Below are 7,918 nucleotides of genomic sequence, written 5' to 3'. Positions count from 1 at the left end.
TATGTGCGTGTTCGTGCATGTGTGTTTGACTGTGTGTTTGTGTGTGTGTCTCTGTGTGTGTGTGTGTGTCTCAATCCCTCTTTTCTCTCTCCCCCTCTCCTCCCTTTAGCCCCTTCTTCAGTTTCGAGTCGAAACGCCCGCTGAGTTTCAGTGAAAACATAAACAAACAAACCGCTGGCAAACGCAGACGGGTCGTTACCTTGACCAGGCATGGCCGTTCGCTACAAAGGCACACGCGTGTACAGCTAACAGGAATTGTTTACAGCTAAATATTATTTTCAAAATGGCATCAACCACACCCAAGAGACTTTGCAAGCCCCATAAAATGGTTTCTGTTGTGTGACTGTCGAACACATATCCATTATTATCTATTATCTGATGTGCATTCTCCTCACAAACTGACAAAAAAATAAATAAAATCATAAGCTGCAGACGTCTTAGGCTGGCCCACCTTGGTATTTGACCTTCTGAAGATTTGAGCTACAAGAGGATTGGTAAAAAAAAAATCCTTTGTTCCAACGGCCATATATGCCTTTCGTTGCAGTTATAATGTACAGCCACCAGAGGGGACTAGAGTGCCGTTAATCTGTTGGATTGTTCATTCATTACCTTCAAGTCACTGTATCTCTTCCAAAATCGACCTCGTGTAGGTGCATGTGCAAATACTCAATACGTCATAGAGCAAATTAATGCTAGTTTGAAACTAAACACAAATGAAAATGTAATGATGATTGGTTGGTTTGCCATTTCACTCACTGAAGTAGATAGCCGCTTTCTCTCCGCTAAGATATAGCGACCTCTTGTGGCAGACATTTGATTGTTAGTACGCAGTGCCATTAGATGCAAATGCTGCATATTTCACCCTCCTCTAAACCCGAAGTCTCCTTTTCTTCCTCCGGTCTTGTATTTCTCTTGAAAAAAAAAAAGAAATTACAATTTAAAACAATTCTCTTCTAACTTCTGCGTCACATCTGAATCAGACTGACCTCGCTGCAAGCAGATTTGCTGAATTTTCGGACCTTATTATTGATGTGTATTACTTTCATGCATCACCTTGGATAGGCAAGATTTATCCATTTATGTATTTATATGTTTTTAATTTCTTACGAAGACAATTTCAATCACTGCATTTGTATACTTGTGAAGTAGCTTCTAACCGATTCAGTTCATTGCTGTACATGCTGGTATAGAATGATTGTAAGTGTATTTTCCTGCGTTAGACCATGAACCCCAAAATGTGCCTGTAACAGTCATCTAAAATATCATTAACTGCTCTCTGGGCCAAGTGAGCACAGAAAGTAAAATCTAAACTGCATTTAAAAACCACAGAAAGTGAACGAATTGACGGATTGCTTTTTGGGTGTAATTTCTGTTTTAGCCGCCAGAGAGCACTAGAGTACCGTCAAAATATTGGTCTGTACTCTTATTTATTGCAGGATATCTGATCGTAACCATTTAAAGCCGACAAGTTAATGAATTATGTATTAATACTATGAATTAATTATCATAGAACATACTACTATTGACTGAAATCAAATATTTTGAAATAAAACTGAAAAATCGAAGCCGTGAAAATGCGCATTTCTGTATTCCCTGAGTTTTCCATGAGAGAATTTGAATATATTTGAGAAAACGCTGAAATAAACATTTGATCAATGCGCTGCGATACTTCACAGTGTTTCAGTGAATGCATGAATTATTTTTGTGGTAACATATTGCAGCATATTACTGTGTTCCTGAATAAATACTGTGGCTGGGGTAAATGTGTTGGGGTGAGGAAATGCAAATCAGGGGAAACGCAAGGCCTACTGTTTAAGTAGGTACGTGCAGTTTGGCTGTATAATCAGCTGAGTTTTTAATAATGTGCTTCTTTTCACGGTCGTGTCTGAGAGTGGATCCTGTGAGGGTGAACGGCAGGGGGATCCAGCTTGCTCTCCACTGGGGATCCAGCTTGCTCTCCACAGGGGATCCAGCTCGCTGTTTGGAGGGGATCCAGCCCCCTCCCTCCAAGGGGATCCGGCCAGATCTGAAAATGTTTATGGAGCTCCTTCTGCCAACTGCTGACAAGGTTACCATTCAACCATCTCTCTCTCTCTCTACACCTCTCTCTCTCTCTCTCTCTCTCTCTCTCTCCATCTCTACTCCTCTCACTCTCTTTCTCTCTGGCTCTCAAATTCAAATTTTTCAAATTCAAAATGCTTTATTGGCATGAAATACATTTGTACTTATTGCCAAAGCGTGCACACACAAACAGCTCTCTCTCTCTCTCTCTCTCTCTACACCTCTCTCTCTTGGTCTCACCAGCATTTCCTGTTCTTTCTCCTTTTATTGTTGCCCTCTGGCTTGTTGCACACACACACATGCACACACGCTCATGCGCGAACACATGCACACACATACACTTACGCACACACACACATACACACACACACACACACGCACGCACGAACGCATGCACACACACACACGCCTACGCACACATGCACGCACGGGCGCACACACACATATACTGACACACACACACACACACACACACACACACTCACACACTGTGGATGTATAGGTGTCTAAACAGCTGGCGTCCATCAAGGCATTGCAGCATCTTCAAAAACAAACATTGTTCTACGCAATGACATTCAATATACAACATCTTCACCAGCTGGCCCAAGCCCTGATGCTTCTCACACAGGAAGCTGAGGTCGATGCCTGCCTGCTGTAATGGTTAACAGTAACAGGCCGTGGGTTTAATTCTCATATGAGGTGCTACTTGGTGTTTTTAAAAAATGTACAGCTTTGTAAGCTGTTCTGAATAAGAGCATCTGCTGAATTGCATATGAGAATATTTCCCCAGACCAGCTATTGTCCTGGCCCTGACTTCTGAACCTGGTCTGGTTGAGGCTTCATTCGCCGCAGTGTTTTCTGTTAATTATCTACCTACAGTTATTCTCAAGGAAGCGATCACAACAACCACACACACACACAAACACGCACGCACACATGCATGCACACACATGCAGACGCACACATATGTATACACCACTTGGCCTAAAGTATGTGGACACCTGAACATCACGCATGTGCTTGTTGAACATCTCATTCCAAAACCATGGGCATTAATATGAAGTTGGTCCCCTCTCTGCTGCTATAACAGCCTCCACTCTTGAGGGAAGGCTTCCCACTATATTTTGGAACATGTCTGCAGAGATTAGCTTTCATTCAGCCACAAGAGCAGTAGTGAGGTCGAGCACTAATGTTGGGCAATAAGGTCTGGCTCACAGCTGGGGTTCTAATTCATCCCAGAGGTGTTGGACGGGATTGATGTCAGGGCTCTGTGCAGGCCGGTCAAGCTCCTCCACACCAAACACATAAAAAACCCCGTTCTTTATGGACCTTGCTTTGTGCACGGGGGAATTATCATTTCTTGGTGGAGAAGTGATGGAGTAAAACTATTGCAACGAGGTCTCACACACACACGCACACACGCGCACACGCACGCACACACATACACACACGCACACACATACACGCACACACATACACACGCGCACACACACACACATCATGGCCGGTGTACCATAGCAACCTTTCTGAAATAGAGGCGAATGGTGGCGCTAGTTTGCTGCAGACGCCGCCATACCCCTGATAACGCGAGAGAATGTTCCAGACCATCGGCTGACTGGTGACAGCAGTCTGGAGAAAAGGCGTCCGTCCCCCACAAACCTGGAGAACCAGACGGCCTGCTCATTAATAATTACCATCTACTGTATTAACATTTAGCTGATGCTTTCAGCCAAACCAGGGCTGCCAAGTCCTGTTCCAGGAGATCTACCGTCCTGCAGGTTTTCATTCCAACCCTGATTTGGCACACCTGATTTCTACTAATTAGCAGTTTGATGGGATCTCTAGCTCTTGAACGAGGTGTGCCTCATTAGGGTTGGATGGAAAACGTACAGGAAGGTAGATCACCAGGAACAGGGTTGGGTAGCACTGCCTTAAGTGATCGACAGGGTGTATTAATGTGGCTAGGAAGCCAGGGCTGGAGATAAGCAATGCTACGGCTGAGTCAGCTCCATCACAGAAATGCGTGACTCAAGACCAGTAAAACGATGGGGGGGGGGGAGGAGGTTAGGTTTTAAACCCACTGATCCACTGTCACTCAGTCCCTGTCCCTTTTCCTCTCTTCCTCCTCTCATCGCTCTGTCCCACTCTTAGCTTTCACACACATCATCCCGCTCTTTTTCCTGTCACTTAACTCACACCCCCCCCCCCCCCCCCCCCCCCCCCACACAACATCACTGTCAATCACCCCATGCCCACGTCGAGCCCCACCCCCTTCAATAGCGTACCTTTCAGGGGCTGAACCCAGAAACCCGTAATACTCAAACAGCTGAGTGCTTCTCAACCACGACACCCCCGCCTCCCCCTCCTTGGCAGTGTCCCATGGGAGAGGGGGCCTCACGTCCCATAGAGAAGGAGGAGGGGGGAGGGGGGGGGGGCATGGTGTGGGATAATGTATAAATAAAGATAACTGACAGCCTCTGGTCTTGTCACCGTGATGTCTTTACCCTCCCCCCCAGGGTAAACGTCCTGACTGCCCCTTCAAATCTGCCTCCAGCCCCCCCCCCCCCCCCCCCCCCCCTCAGTAATTTTCATAAGGTGGGTCTCCTTGGCTCAAGAAGAGGGGAAGGGGGGCATGGGAGGTGTTATGGAAATGGGAAGGATGACAGATGGGGGTGCTAGTAATGGTTAGTGGAAACTGAACAGCTAATCGGAAGGTTGCCGGTTTGAATCCTGGATGGATGCACTTCTGATGTTGTGCCTTTGAGTGAGGCGATTAAACGCCTGATTTATTTTTACAAATACGTGTCTAGCAGCTTGACTTGCTGGTGTGCGAAATGTTATAACTGTGTGATATGTCGTGCTGTGTTATATGGTTGTCTGTCAAATCAAGTCTAGTCAATGCATATATCGTGGAGGATGTGTTAGGTGTATTATTGAGGAGTTTGAGTGACAAGGTGATAATGACAGGAGGGTAAGGAGAGAGAGAATCAATCTCTGGTTTCATTTAATGTGTCCAGAGAAAGAGACATAAGATTTTCCAGCAATGGGGTAACCTTTACCGCGTGCTGTATTTTCTACCTAAATAATATGCTCCTTCCGGTTCAATAGACACTTTATTTCAATAGGCTTGTTTCCCTATTATTTAAATGCGATGCCGTACATCAGACAAATGCGGGAAAAGATAACCAATATGATGTATCGATATAGATGGAGCATATGTTGTCTGGAACATGGCCATGTTTGGCCATGTTTGAATTAAAAACACGTCGATTTGTAGGGCGCCCTGGCCACGAGCCTCTGAATGCAGCCTTGCCTCGCGTCGGCGCAACGTGAGAGAGAACGGCGCGACAGCCGCCAAACTCGCGCACACACACAACAGACTCCGCGCGCAGTCGGACTGCCACTTCTCGCCGGCTGGACCTCACCGCGTGCCCAGTCAGCGCGCAGTGTCGAGCGCAGTGGGTCAAGTGGGTCCGTGTCGAGTAGCGTGGAGCGAACAGGGGTGCCAGGGGAGACTGGTCAGGTGTGAACGACAAGCCTCGATCGTATCTTTTGCATGGATGGATAAAGATAAAGGAGATCTTCGTTGCGAAGCTGGTTTCTCTTTTCGTCGGGTCTGAACGTGTCTCATCGGGTAAGTGCAATTGTATTCCACATTATGTGCTATCAATCCTCCCCCTTATTGAGGATACCATATGCTGATATGATTTCATCTCAGCAATAGCCGTTTATTAAACCGGCTCTCTCACAGAAGTACCCACATCGGCATTTTATTCTGGTGTTATGAGATGCTGAATCGTGCATTACACATTTAGTGTTTTATGCTCAGTATAGTGTCCCTGTCGTTTAGAGTCCATTTGACATCAATGATTGAGAGATACGGGTTTTAACGTTAGCTCTGTGTGTAGGCTAGTTCCTCAAACGGTCAGGCTGTTCTTTAATATGTATATTTTGTACGCAGCTGTCCTGCGTTCTCGTTGAGTTGTACCGTTTAGCAAAAAAAAAAAAACGTTTCCTCCTTTTCAAGGGAACTTGCTCTTGAATAGCTACCAAGCTCAATTTCAAGAGGAAGAAAGCATCCGCCACATTCAGCGCGAGCAGTGTCTCCCAATCACCCCGTTGTCATGGTGACTGCACTAGGAGGTTGGGATAATATGGCTGCATCTTGGATTCAGTCTGCTGCCAATGTGTGTGTGTGTGTGTGTGTGTGTGTGTGCGTGCCCGCGGTTGTGTGTTTTACTCCTCAGAATTCGAGGGACGAAATCACCGAGTGTAAGCGACAAAATCGATGGCGCGGTCCACTCTTACGGACCGGGCAGAATGGGAGGAACAGAACAGGTGCATGAACGGTTACCCAGCCACGGAACAAAACCCCCGTCAGTCTCCCTCCCCCGTCATTATCTTAATTATAATATTTACGCGTCTAGCCTAAGCTGAACGAAATAGCCATCAATGCGACGGCAAGGCTCAGAATGTGAAATGCGGACACAATGAAAACGTCTAATAAGGTCGATTTCTTTTTAACCTCCGAAAGGGGGAGGTTTCGCGAATGAAAGCGGGCGAAATAAGCGGGCAGCCGGCGCCCAGACGGTTCCTCGCCAGACCAGACGAAAGATGCCAAATTATGGTTACATTCGTTTCCCGTATTTTCAGTTCGCATTTATCGGTTTATTTCTGGAAAAAAAAAATACACCAGACTGACTGGTTAAGATCGACCAGGATGATTTAAGCGAAGTCGTCGCAAGTAATACCATGACAATACACATCATAGCGTTTGACCTTGAAGCCGTAAATGTGACAGAAAGAGGTGATTAATGAGACTCCTTATTTTTGCAGCGTGGTAATATAGCCTGAATAGAGGTGTGATTTGAGCTTGGCCCTTTACAAACACAGGTGACACTAAGCAACCCCAATGTGATAGGACAGCATGTTTATGGAGACAATGGTCAGCATTCAAATATATGAAATATTACTATTATCATATTATTAATATTATTATTATCATTAGATAGTATATGATATTGTAGGCTATATCTTCATGAACAAGTTTTTTTTTTTTTTTAATGCAGAGATTATTGGCAGTGAGCCAGCTTAAAGATCATACGCTGTTTCTGTGAAAAGGGATTTCGTGTGGAGATTACAGGCGGTGCACGGCAGTCCAGAGGACACGTCCGGCGTGTGCGCGGGTCGCAGGCAGAGATTACACGCCATGCGCGTGTGTCTGAGCACTCTGGGTCCCGTGCACGGGGGGGGCAGCTAATGAACAAGGTTAGTAGGTCATGGAGACGCTTCTGCGGGCTGCGGTCAATGGCGTGGAGGCGGCGGGCATCGCCAGCGCGACCAGCGTCCCTTTCAGGAGGAGCGACTCTCCACACGCGCCCTGTGGGGAGAAAGAGAGAGGGAGGGAGGGAGGGAGGGAGGGAGGGAGTGAGGGGGAGGGAGATGAATAAGGAGGCAGGGGGACAGAGGAGGAGGAAGGCTGGAGGAAGAGAAAGAGGGAGGGAGAGAAGTGGGGAAGGGAAAGAAAGGAGACGAGGAAGATGGGGGACCGGATAGGGGAAAAAAAGAAAGCAGGCAGACACAAGGGGGCGAGAGAAAGAGGGAGAGAGAACGAAGAGACTTTGTCGATGCGAGCAGTTTTTGAGGAGCCATCTTTACAGGCGGTGATGGATGCTGTTTGTTACTCGCTGTTGTTCCCTCCCGAGAGTTGGTCGCGTTCAGGGGCGTCGCCCTGTGCAGAACACGGCGTGGACACCCGCTGTCCTATAAATCATGGGATGGGCCTTCCTGTTCCCTGCGCCGTCCGAACCATCGGATCATCCCACACACACTGTAAAGATCAACAAACTTGTGTGGA

At 46.8% G+C, this 7,918-nt stretch overlaps 1 protein-coding gene across 3 annotated transcripts in view; it reads left to right on the top strand.

Moving 5' to 3' along the window:
* Positions 1 to 5,023: 5,023 nt before the first annotated feature.
* Positions 5,024 to 7,918, top strand: part of psd2 (pleckstrin and Sec7 domain containing 2) — a 35,952-nt gene continuing 33,057 nt past the window's right edge. For 2 of the 3 annotated variants that reach the window (XM_035411602.1, XM_035411601.1), the window contains exon 1: positions 5,024 to 5,695. The gene's annotated coding sequence lies outside the window, so the exon portion shown is untranslated. The remainder of the gene's footprint in view (positions 5,696 to 7,918) is intronic. The other variant, XM_035411603.1, reaches the window with a different exon arrangement.

Source organism: Anguilla anguilla, chromosome 3, assembly GCF_013347855.1.
Source record: "Anguilla anguilla isolate fAngAng1 chromosome 3, fAngAng1.pri, whole genome shotgun sequence".
NCBI classification, from domain to species: Eukaryota; Metazoa; Chordata; class Actinopteri; order Anguilliformes; family Anguillidae; genus Anguilla; species Anguilla anguilla.
Note: the sequence above shows the minus strand (reverse complement) of the source record. Positions and strands in the feature narration are given on the sequence as shown.